The following is a 13,392-nucleotide window of genomic DNA, read 5'->3' on the forward strand; positions in this document are numbered from 1 at the left end:
GAGATGTTTGTATTGATTGAACTGGAAGACCAGAGCTAGAGCTTACAAATTGAAAGTAAGATTCTTATGAACAAACTATGGTTGTAGAATAGCTAGAGTTCGTAATGTTAGAATTGTTTGAATTCCATTAAGGTTTGATTTGAGTTGATTTCATTATTGTTGAATTGGTTGAGTTGGATGCTTCTTTCTCTTTCTTTTCTCTCTTAAATACTGCTTCGTGGTTCTGGTAACTACCGCTCCCATGTTTTCTTCCCACTACCCCATGTCCTCCTCTTTGGATTTCCTTCTACATAACGGGCTCTAGTTTCTCTTATGGATTCATCTCACGTTCGTAACTACCCACAATTCCATCCCTGTTTTTTACCCACATCTTCATCCATGTTTTCATCGGTCCGTGGAGTAAACTGTCACTGTGGAGAAACTCCGCTTCTCTTGTTGTTTGGCCAGCTTATTTTGTTTCTCATGGGTCACGCTAACTGTGCTCCGTTTTCTAGCTCTTTCTCTCACTAGTGCTTTCTCCATGTCGATCCTGCTCAGCTACTCCCATCATAATTGTAGGGGAAACAACTTCCTATATCATCTATAAATTGAGAAGAGAAAACCCCTCAAATGCTTCTACGTTGAAATCTTTTGCATGAACTACTAAATCCTTCTCTCTCGCAAATTCAAAATTCTTCATCGTGAAGCTTAAGAACGTCAACAGTCAGGTGAAGTTCAAGCTAGCCCTGTAGCAGTATACAACGATGCCATGATAAAAATGTTTGAAACTCTGACTGTACAAAAATCGAGGTATTTCGATTATGAGTATACAAGCAACACCGAACCATTCTCCACCTAGATTAAGAAAAACAAGTGGGAAAAGTTCTTTAACATTCCCAGTGTGATCTACCCAAAGCTTTTTGTGGAATTCTATCAAAACCTCCATGTCAATCCACAAGACCCAGACTGTATGGTCACCATTGTCTAGAATGTGAACTTCTGTGTCTCCACCAGATGTTAGCTGATTTACTAGAGGTGGATCTCGTTGGGTCTGAATGTTGGGGTTTATGTCCTATAGACAATTGTTTTAGGATATAAATATTAATGAATAAATTGTTTATTTAATCATTTGTTTAATCAGATATATAGCATTAAATTGTAACTATATATAAAGGCACAAATCTTTCATAAAGAAAGTAACGGGTAAATTTCATCAATGGTGTAAAACTTTTACCCCATTTCACACTTTGGTGTACAATCTTCGTTTTGTCACACTAAAATGTACGACCTTATGGATGACCTCCCACTATGGTATACAACAGGTAAAAATGACCGGTCAACGCTTGGTCAACGCGCCACCTCAGCAGTTTTCATTTAATTCATTAATAAAGATGGACCCACCTAATGTGCAATGACCAAAATACCCTTTATGGGTTTCCTTCCTAAATACTATTTTCTCTCCTTCACATATTTCCTCTAAATAATTTCTCTCTCTAGCTTTTCCTTTTCTTTTCTCTCTCTAACTCTTCTTTCTCTCTCATTAATCACTCAAAGAAAGCGTCGATTTGTTCTCACTCGACTGTCTTTCTTGATTGAAATTTTCTTCCCATGATTTTTTTTGGAACTCTTCAATTGAGAAATCAATCACTTTGGTCGATGGTTTTGACTCCTTAGATTGAGACCGTGGATTCAAGTGCACTGCCTTTTCTCCATTGATCTTGTATGTCTGCAATTCCATATCAGATATAAAATTTCAATTAATTAAAACCGATTCACATCAATGGAATCATAGGAATAGAGATATTTGATTTGGAAAGAAACCTGATTTTAGAACAGTCGAGATGTTTCTGAATATCCTGGAGACAAACAACATCCTGATAAACATATTTGCAGATCTGAAGTTTCCCGTAAAGAAAATGAGACTTTACGCAATGTCTGCAAAACTCGAGATTGCAGTCCATACAAAATACATTCTTCTCATTTTTTTCTCAACTATTGATGAATAATATAGGAATCAAAGAATTTGCAATTCAGCAGCGAAGTTAACCAATCTTCTCTTTTCTTCTTCTTGTATAATTTGCATCCTACCTGCTCAACATTCAATGATAATCATAAGCATAATCAGATACAATATAATCAATTGAATCCAATGAACTAAAAAAATTAGGAGGAAGCAACTACCAAGGGGCGGGAGGCTGAATGTATATCTTTTTCTCTTGTTTGGAAATAAACGAGAGAGAGAGGAGTTAGAGAGAGAAACAAAAAGGTAGAGAGAGAAATTATTTACAGGAAATAAATGAAGGAGAAAGAGAGAGTAGTATTTAGGAAGGAAATCCATAAAGGGTATTTTGGTCATTGCACATTAGGTGGATCCATCTTTATTAATGAATTAAATGAAAACTGCTGAGGTGGAGCGTTGACCAAGCGTTGACCGGTCATTTTTACCTGCTGTATACCATAGTGGGAGGTCACCCATAAGGTTATACATTTTAGTGTGACAAAACGAAGGTTGTACACCAAAGTGTGAAATGGGGCAAAGGTTGTACACCATTGGTGAAATTTACCCAGAAAGTAACCCTAAGTTTATTTAAGTAGTTATAAAGTGTTCATACAAGCATGAAGTGAGACTGTACTTTATAATAGACCAATAGACTTAAAGTAAACCCAAGTCAAGTAATATGTTATAGGGATTGGCATATTACTGTTGAGACTTGTATGTAACAGTGTTTTCTGTCGAGACAGAAAGCTGATCTCACAAGCTTTAGATATTCAAATATCTAGACAGTTACATGGATTCGGTGAAGGAGTTAATTAGGATTGGGACCTGACTTGAGATAACAGAATGGATTGATTTATCTAATGTGTCAACTGTTCATCTCATTGGTATTAGTAGGTATAACTAATCCTCAGACTCAAACATTCGTTAATTAGTAATTCTGGATTATGGAGTCTGATACTTTGATTCTGTGCGAGCACGATCCAACAGGTGAGAGCCTGGGGTGTGTGAGAGCAGGGTTGGGTATCACACAAAGTAATTGCAGAATAGTTAATGTCAGATTGAGCATTCGTCACTCCCGATAAGTGGGTGATATATCCAAATGGCCGCTTGTGGTGAATTGACTGAAATCCTTGCAAGGTGATAAAGTTAAGAGTAGAAATGAACATTTCACTTAACTTATCTTTCAGAGTGAATTCAACCTGTACAAGTAAAACCGGACTCTTCGTTATATGTAACCTTGACACGTTCCATGGTTATAAGGAATTGACCGACAGGATATAGTTGATGAAGGATCGTATTATATTGTACCTAATACAGAAAGGTTAACATCAGTTATCAACCTGACTTCTTAATTGCTCTTGGGGAATATCATAGGTTCTGCTAGTAACAGCTCGCGACGGTATTCCGTTATATATATGTTGGAATTAATCGTGATGAATAATTTCAAAGGATATATACGGCTAGTGGCAATAAAGAACCTAATGGGTCGCATATGGGACTTGGAATCGGAGGACGAAAATGTAATTAGTGAGACACTATATATATGGGCCGAAATTTGTAGATTAATTAGGGATAAATTAATTTGATTAATAATTATAATTTGATTATGGTTATGAATTAAATTAAAGGATTATCTGATAATATTAATTAGAAGTTTTTATGTGATTGAAACTCTAATTAATTATCCCTAACATTAATTAATTATTAATTTGATTAATAATAATTATCTAGATATAATTAGTTATTATTTAGATAATAGTAAAGTGTTTATTTAATTATCTAATTAGTAATCCTATTCCGAATAAGATTCTAATTAATTAATTACCTAACACAACTAGGATTAGGGTTTTGAGAAGTCTATAAATAGACTCCCTAGCCTACATATTTCGCCCAACACAATAAGGAGGCAAGAGGAACCGTTCCGAAACCGTCTCGGGTAATTACAATCTTTCTTACTCTCTCTTTGATCTCGTATCGATTTCTGTTAGAGGCAATCATTGCGATTGCTATTATTAAGGTTGATTACTGATTAGTTATTCTTTTCTGTATTGTTTGTTTTGTTGTTCTCGTGAAAGAAGAAAAGACAAACAAAAGGAGAAATTCGTTTTGCTCCTCCTACATCAGGTCAGTTCACATTTTCACGGATTCCCGGAGATTCAACTGTCGGATCATCACGATTTTTGGACAGGAGCTTCTAGACATATTCTTCCTTGTTTTCACCATTGGGATTTTCATTTGGAGGTCTGGAAGGTCTGTTCGGGTAGGGGGCAGATTCGTTGACAGATTCTATTCTTTTGAAGTTGTGGGCGGTTCGTTTGCAACGGTAGATAGATCGTCATAAAGGTATTTCGTTCTATCCCTCTTTATATGAAATAACAATTAACAGATCTTGGAAAAGGGAAATAGATAAAATGGATAAAATTTTATAATTTCGCTGCGCCTAGGCTTGTCTATTTTCCTTCACTGAACTCCGAAAGCTGGTGATCAAAACAAAACTGCCTTTCCCTCTGACAATCTGACTCCTAGAAACCTCCGTGGAGATTTCATCGCTACTCTCTTGAAGCTGTACCACGCTATGCTCACTATCTTGTGGCACACTACATCCTTACCAAGAAAGGTTCCACCACCTCCATTTCAAAATTTGAACTATGTCTCATGTGGCACATACTCGAAGAGAAACCCTTGAACCTCCTAGTCCTCCTGGTCGCAGCAATGAAGAAATGTAAAACCCAACTACTTTTTGGATCCCTCATTACTCTCATTCTTCACGAGAACAATGTTCCAATTCCTGCTGATATGGAACATGCCTCTAGAACAATCATAAACGAGAAGATAATTGATGGATTGGAACACAGCAAAGCCTACAAATCCACAAGTAAAGAACCTGGAGCAAAGAGGAGCTCCAAGCGAAAAGCCTATGAAAAGTTCCAGCCTCTGAATATCAAGCCCAAGAAAGTCAAGTCTACTCAAGGTCAGACCCCTACCTCTGAAATTGCACCTGCAACTGCTAAGTTGGTTGCTCAGATGACCTCTGCCTCTCAGAAGGAAAAGGGTAAAGCTTGTGAAAATAAGGAACAATAATCAGAGGACTCTGATGAGGATAATATCACCATCCAAAAGGCACTCCAATTGAGTAGAGCTGGTTTCAAGGACAGCTATCTTAGAAGTGGGTCTGAAAAGTTACCTACTTAGTTGCCTACTTCATTACCTGAAGAAACTCCATCACCTCCAAAAGTTAAGGCAGGTGATCTCAAGGCCACGAAATTCAAGAAATTATCTGGGCGAAGGCCCCTGAAAAAGTTCATCATCGATGTTGAGGTTAACTCGAACTTGGCAAACGTTCCTAAGATAGTTTGATCCAGAGATACAAGCATTATAGAGGGCACGTTAGGTCAACATACCTCTATCACCATCACAGACGGAAAGGGTGGTAGAATTACACGGTCCAAGACTGAAGTTCTGGAAGTGTAGCAGACCTTTTCACCTAACAGACAAAAAGGTGTCAGAAGCTAATAAGACAACCTCCTTTTAATCAGAACGGTCATTTGAATTTCAAACGGATCTCTTGACTGTCCTGCCTATAAATAGAAGCTCACAAGCTCCAATTGAAGTTGACGAAATCCAAAAGCTCTTAAGTGAAATCAATCTTCAAAAGCAAAACACAATATTCAAACATTCAAGCATTGTTCTTATCTTATTCGTCTAAGGATATTGTTTGGATCTTCATTGTATTTCTTGTAACAAAAAAATCATTGCTCATAATATTTTTCATTGGAAGCTCTATTGTTTGGTTCGATAATAAGCAAGCAATAAAAGTATAGATAGTTGAGTGATTGTAGAGGAAGGTACTTTACAGAGGCTCTATCTATTTGTATAAGGTTTTTGCTCTACCTCTGAAAGAGTGATCTAGTGGATTAAAGCCCAAAAAAAGGTATTCTGGGGGACTAGACATAGGGTAGAGGCCGGACTAGGATAAGTCTGCTGAATAACTATTTTCTAATCTCTGACCTTGTTGTTTTTTTATTATTTACATAACTGCATAATTGCCTCTATGTTATTAACCATTCCTTCAAGCATAGCACATTATAATTAGACCTCTGATCTATCTAAAACACCAAATACAAAACTGATAATTAATATCAGAACTGCTGGATTGAACAGCTCCCTCTGTCTGTTTTAACCAATCCTCTGATATTGAATATCTTATCTCTGGAATCAATCTCTGTGCACGCCAATGAAGAAATTTATAAAAGGGTAAAATTACCTAATGGTTCCATTCACCCCCCCCCCCTTTTGGAACTAATATTATCTCACTAGGGACCAACAGAGTAAACATCAGGAGGCATTCGATAAGATCAAGGAATAATTAACACACCCATGGTGTTAGTTCCACCATTGAAGGAAGTGCCATTAAAACTGTATCTATCTACAACAAAAAGATCCATTGGTTGTCTGTTGCCCCAAAATAATCAAGTAGTCTATTATTTGAGCAGATGTTTAACGGACACTGAGAGAAGATATACAGCTGTAGAAAGACAGTGCTTGGCCAAGTACTTTGCTTACTCCAAGCTAAGACACTACTTGATCTAGTCTAGAGTATTTGTGATCTCTCCCACAAACTTGCTAAAATTCATGTTATCCCAACCTTTGATCACGGGGAGGATTGGCAAATGGGCTTTAACCTTGGCAGAGTTTACGTTGGTACACATTCCTCAAACGGTCGTGAAGGGACATGCCCTAACAGATTTTCTACCAGAACATCCGTCAAGCATGGAGAAAGAGGAAGAAATAGATCTGCCAAGCTGTGGAGTAAGTAGAGTCCATTGGACTCTCAAGTTCGATGGATCCAGGACAGAAAGAGCTGCAAGAGTAGGTTTGATAATCATATCTCCTTCTAATGTTAAAACTGCTTTGTCTTTTAACCTTGATTTTGAGTACACTAACAATCAAGCCGAGTATGAGACTTTGATAATTGGTTTGGGGCTATTAAAAGATCTTAGAGCAAAAGAAGCTGTGATTATGGGTGACTCTCAATTAGTTCTGAAGCAGATCAGTGGAGAATTCAAATGCACTAGCTTATCTTTAGCTCCATATTACACCATGGCAATGCAACTAGTAGATGATTTTGAGGATTTATCTCTGGTTTATCTTCCAAGGGAGGCAAATTGGGAGGCAAAAAAATGGCACAAATGGCCTCAATCTTGAAGATCTCAGGAGAATTTACCCATCGGTCGATCCTAGTATAGAAAAAAGGGCATCCATCCATCTTGCAAAGAGGAATTAAAGTGGAGAGTTTCAACATCGATGCAGACATCATAAATGATTGGAGGGAGCCAATAAAGAAGTACTTGAAAGATCCAGCCCAGAGAGTTCCACACGTGATAAAGATTAGAGCTCAGCGCTACCTGATGTTGGAGGAAGAGCTGTACAAGAAGGGTGACGATGGATTGTTGCTAAGATTTTTAGGGATGCTAGAAGCATTGAAGGTGATGAGCCAAGCACACGAAGCCATTTGCAGAGCACACCAAGCAGGAATCAAAATGCGATGGTTGTTGAGAAGTCATGGGTAATTTTGGCCTTCCATTTTGAAAGATTGTGTCAATTATGCAAAGGGATGCAGACAATGCCAAAGACATGGTCCAATCTCAAGAGTTCTTCTTGATGATATGCATCATGTGATAAAGCCATGGCCTTTCTGCAGATGGGCCATGGATCTTGTTGGGAAGATTCATCCTTCCTCATCAAAAAGGGCATTCATTCATCGTAGTAGCTACTTATTACTTTACAAAGTGGGTGGAGGCAGTTCCCATGAGAAAAGTGGATCAAGAAGACGTCATTGACTTCATCAAAGGCCACATCATACACAAATTCGGCATCCCTGAAACACTAACCGTGGATCAAGGTGCCATCTTCACCGGAGATAAAATGAGAGAGTTTTTTGAGGAGTACAAGATCCAGGTGCTCAATTCTTCCCCGTATTATCCCCAGGCGAACGGTCAAGCAAAGTCATCCAATAAGATCTTAATTAGGATCATTCAGAAGATGTTGACAGAGAACCCGAAGAACTAGCATACAACTCTCTCTTAGAAACGTTAAGGGCATATAGAACTTCCAAAAGAGAAGCAACTGGAACCAGTCCTTTCTTGCTAACTTATGGGCATGAAGTTGTGTTGCCTATGGAGCTAATAGTCCAATCATGCAAAATGGTCGGACAAGCAGGCTAAACCATAGAAGGTTACACTGAGGCCATGTTGACAGAAATGGAAGATTTGGAGCAGGCTAGACTGAGTGCTTTTAATAGGATGTTGATCCAGAAGAAGGACGTGGCCAGATCATACTACAAAAGAGTAAAAAGCAAAATCTTGGAAGTGGGATAGCTAGTATGGAAGTCAATCTTGCCATTAGGATTGAAGGATAGAGAATTTGGCAAATGGTCCCCAAATGGGGAAGGACCTTTTAAGATCCATGAAATGTTGAAAGGAAATGCATATTGGTTAGCCAGTTTGGAAGGAGAGTCGTACAGAAGGGTCATAAATGGGAGATATCTAAAGAAGTTCTTTCCTACAATGTGGGAAAATTGTCGAAGGCTCGATGGAGGAAACGGTTCCTCAAGAAATTCCAACTAGATCATTCATTATTTTCCAAAGATCTACATAGAAAGTTGGCATTGAGTACTTTGAAGCCACTTTAATGTATTTCTTCTTATGGGAATCTCTCTATTTTGTTCCCACGATGTGAGATCCCACAACCTTGTAATCAAAAGATCAGTAATAAAATTGCAAGCCTTCTAAGGTCGCTTTTTTCCTCTGCAGTTCATATTTTTATACAAGCCTACATTCATTCATCCATCAATTCATGCAGTCTAAGAATGGATATGAGCAAAAAAGCAATCAAATAGATGAAATAGGCCAAAACCATACGCCATTTCACAAAAGTAATTGTTCAAAAGAAGAGCTAGAAGGTGTCAAACCATGACACCTCCAAATTGTTCAAGAGATAAAGAAATTGTTCAGAAATCATAAGTTATTAAGATCAATCTTCTTGAAATCCTACCAAGCCTCCAAACAGGTCATACGTTTCAGACTTAAGGCATCAACTTCACACATCTGCTTCTCCATCTTTTCTTGGTCGGTCATGGCTTTCTCCTAAAAAATCTCTAACTCAACAAGGTCTATCTGTTAAGCCGCAGCTAGCAAGGCTCTCTAATGATCTATAGCTTGTTGATCAAGCTTAATTTGTCTAATGCGTCCTTCCAAAGCCAGAAGCTCCTTCTCTTGAGTGGTGTACTGCTCCTCCTTCTCTTGATCCAATTTGGCCCTAACAGCAGTCCGCTCACGAAGATCTTGAATGGTTTGCAGCAGGGAAGAATAGGATTGAATTTCTTCTTCCAAGCGGAGCAGCTTTTTGTTATCAGCATGCATTTCATCATAAAAATCCGAGGCTTTTTAAGCCAATGAGGCTAGGAGTTCTTTGCTGGCCTGCGAAGCCAAATAAAAGGAGAACACCCTGACACCCGATTTTAACATGGCAACCTAAGTAGAATCTAGTGCTGGCAGTTCTAGGGCCATGCAGCGCTGAATGGTCTCTTTTGCTACTTCAATAGACTCAACGGAGGCCGCCGGCGCTTGGCTGCTGGTAAGACCAGAAATCCTCCTGGACATAAAGCTCAAGTCCAGCCATTGCAATGGATCAGTAGGTGCAGACAGTCTAAGCCTGGGGATTCTAGCTACAGATCCATGTACAAACGATAATAAGATCAGAAAAGCAAGTCAAAGCAAGAAATTGTAGCAAGTAAGGAAAGGTACTTTAAAAGCTTATAAGTTGTACCTTAAGATCAGATGGCATGCCAGTGGAGTTAGTGCCAGGATTAGAGGTAGAAACGAAGTCTTTGACATCAGCCTGCTTGGCAGTAGTTGGAGTTTGAGGTGCATAATCTTTACTCACTCATTTTCCTTTCGGCTCATGGGCCCCAACATCTGCCAAAGAAAACAGGAAATGATCAACAAGTACAAAAGACAAGATCAAATAACAAATAAGAAGAAGGCTTACTAAGTCCCATGGCCATAGCCATGGCAACACTAACTCCACGAGATGCGTCTTTTTCAGACTGAACTTTTGTCTCTTCTCCTTCTTCTTCTCTGTCATCTTGTGTCTCAACATCCATATCTTTAGCTTTTCCTTCAAAAGGCTCGTCCTCAGCATAGTCAGAATCATTAGTTTCTTCATCTGATAGATCAACTGAGATCCTAGCTTTGGACTCCGTCATAGGCTGAGAAGGCATTCTCTTCGACTTGTGACTCGATGTAGGTTTGGAAGAGATTCCAACCTTTTGATTTCTTTGAGTGTTGTGTGGTCTGTTCCACCTTGATTTTCCTTTTTAGGGTGGAGCTTTTGCTATAGGTTCAGCTGTAAATGGAGAAAGTAATGAGCAAATGAAATATAAGGAAGAGCTAATGGAAAGAGATACAGGAACTTACTATATAGGTTAACTAGAATTGGCCTGCTGTACGAGCCAGACCAATAGAATTCGAACTCATGGTGGATGGTTTCTTGGTTCCTCTTGCATGGGAAAACCAGATTAGACAGGGGGCAATGGCATTGAACTTTGGTGGTTCACGTCTTCCAGGCTCACTTTGGAACGAAGGGCACCCTTAAGGAAGAAAGAACGAGGGATAGTTGTCCTCATTTGGGTTAGCCCAAATTGACTTGACCATAGAGTGGGAAAATAACCTTCGAAGCAAGGGTAGGTCCCTGTTCCAAGCCTTGAGTCTTTGTGGGTGCCTATGTGCAGATAAGTTTGGTTGAGAAAGATTGCCAGATGTAAGGACCAACAACATCAGAGTCCTTCAAGAGACTTGTCAAAAACAAAATAGTTTGTATTGGTCATTCTCAGTTTGTAGAAGAAGTGTTTGGCTTCAGCAGCTTCAAGGGAGCTCTCACACAGGGCTACCCTCATTCCAGCAAAGCCCACCTGCAAGGGACTATCTTCTACAAGAGTTAGGAAATAAGAAAACAACCACAGCTGCAAGATCCACACGGTCCCACTCAATTTGGTAAACGGCTCACTCACAATGGACTACTAAATCTGATGATAAATGGAGCCCAACAGGATCTTCCCCAGGGTAAATATAGCCCTTGAGGCCAGAACTTTAGCCATCGATAAGGAGTCTAGGTTAGGCATCCCTCCCCAGGGAAACAGAATGAACTTATTCAGTAAGACCCACTAAAACACCACGTGCTCGTCCCCCGTGGGAGCCACAGTTGCGGGAAGGGAAGCATAGGCAGCAATCATCTTATAATAGTTGAAGGGAACCACGTTGAAGTCCTTATACTCCTCAAAAGTGATCATGCATGGGACGTCTGAGTCAAAGCCACAATGTCACGAAGAGTAATGGACATCGGGCTACCGGAAAAGATGAATGAATTACAATGGCTGGACCACATCGATAGGGCCCCAAGCACTCTGACCCTTTGAGAAAGTGAGCTGTTGAGCAGTCAGAGTAATGAAGTCTAAGGTGCTGCCTCTCCCATTGAGCACCGAACACAGGCTTCAGTTGTTTTATCCAGTCTGACCAAAGAGAGGTATAGCGTGGCCATGTTTTATTCTTCCCATTACTAGGAGGACAAATAAGCTCCCAAACCAACAGTTCTTACTCGGAAGCTAAGGGATAGGAGAAATCAGGTAGAGCAGTTATGGGAAGGCAGTTAGTTAGGGTATACAAAGTCTGCTGCAAATGAAGAGATAAAACCCTAAGCTTAGTACAAAAACCAAAAAGAGAATCAAAGAAAGCAAAAGAAGAGAATCTCACTAGAAGGCTCGGAACTGTAGAAGAACCAGTACAAGGAGTGGGGTAGGATGAAGACTTAGCCATCTCTGGAAAAGAATGAACACATGCAAGAAAGAATGCCAAAAAAGAGGAAAAGGAGATGACGAAAGGCTTACCAAGTGCAGGAAAAGTTGCGTAGAAATGAAAAAGGAATGAGTTGCAGAAAAGCGAGCTAAACAGAAATCTTCAGGCGAAAGGATTTAAAGTAGATATGAGAAGAACCGAAGAGTTTTAAACGGCTAGGAGTTGTATTGAATGAAGAGTTGTAGCTCGAATAGGATTGGTAGCTGGACTAGAGCAGTTATGAATTTAAAAAAGCTGACACTCATTGTGATCAGCCGCTAGGAGTGCAAAAAGAAAAGGGGCAAAAGCGTCCAGATATCAGCTCTACAATTTAGAACTAATGCCTAAGGGGGCAATTGTTTCCCCCACAATTATCCTGGAACTAATTGGGGAGGGATAAACGTAGAAAGGTGTGAAGCAGAGAAAGAGCCCGAAAACATGGCCTAAGGGGAACTAATCACGATAAGTGGAGCAGATTGACCAAAACGACAGAAAGGCTAGAGTTTAAGGGAGAAATTGTAAAACACCCCAAGAAGTAGGTATGTAGAAGCACGAATACAGGAAACGTGGCGAGTTGTAACGTGGGCAATAAAAGAGAATGAAGAAACAGAAAAGGAACTCATCGCACGAAAGAACTAGCTGAGAGACGTGGGTAATGGGAGCAAGGGCATGGGGCGTGGCAGTTATCAGCGTCAATAGCCAAAGTATTTAAGGAAATAAAAAAGAAGGGAACAAAATCCAACAAAAAAACCAATTCAACAAATGAAATCAAAATCAAACTCAAATCCCAATGGAATTCAAACAATTCTCAAATTATGGACTCTAGCTATTCTGCATCCTTAGTTTATTTCATTTTGATTAACTTTCAAAGTTCTAGCTCTAGTCTTCCAATTATGTCAATAATCTTATTCAATGCAATGCAAGCAACTTTTAACTTTGAATTCTCTCTTTTAAGCATGATCTCAGTGTAGTCATAATCAATCTTCTAGATTCCACTACAGACTTTAGGCTCTTTTGTGTCCTTTAAGTTTTTTACACTTTCGTTTGATTAGAAGTTAGATCCAATTTATAGTTCTTTTTGTAGTTTGAGATAAATCTACTGGCACGCTCGCAATCCAATCCAATCCAATCCACCCAAGAAAGGCATCAAACAAAAGGTAATCATCTTTTATTAAGAACTAACTAAAGTTAAATAAAAGGAATTCTCAAAGTTTTTTTAAGGTGATTATGAAGTGTTCATACAAACATGAAGTGAGACTAAACTTTATAATAAACCGATAAACTTAAAACCACTCCAAGTCAAGTAATATTTTAAGGGTGGCGAATACATGATTACTCGGTGGGGGGGGGGGGGGGGGGGGGCAGATTTTACACGTGTGTTGGGAAAAAATTGCTAAATCAAACTTGTTTAATTTTTTTTTTGTATATATGCGTGTTATAATTTGAATGGTCAAGAACAAATTTTTAGTATTAACGTATAATTTCTCAAAATTACTCTAGACTTCGTTTAATAGTCCTAACATG

This window comes from Euphorbia lathyris, chromosome 5, assembly GCF_963576675.1.
Source record: "Euphorbia lathyris chromosome 5, ddEupLath1.1, whole genome shotgun sequence".
Lineage (NCBI taxonomy): Eukaryota > Viridiplantae > Streptophyta > Magnoliopsida > Malpighiales > Euphorbiaceae > Euphorbia > Euphorbia lathyris.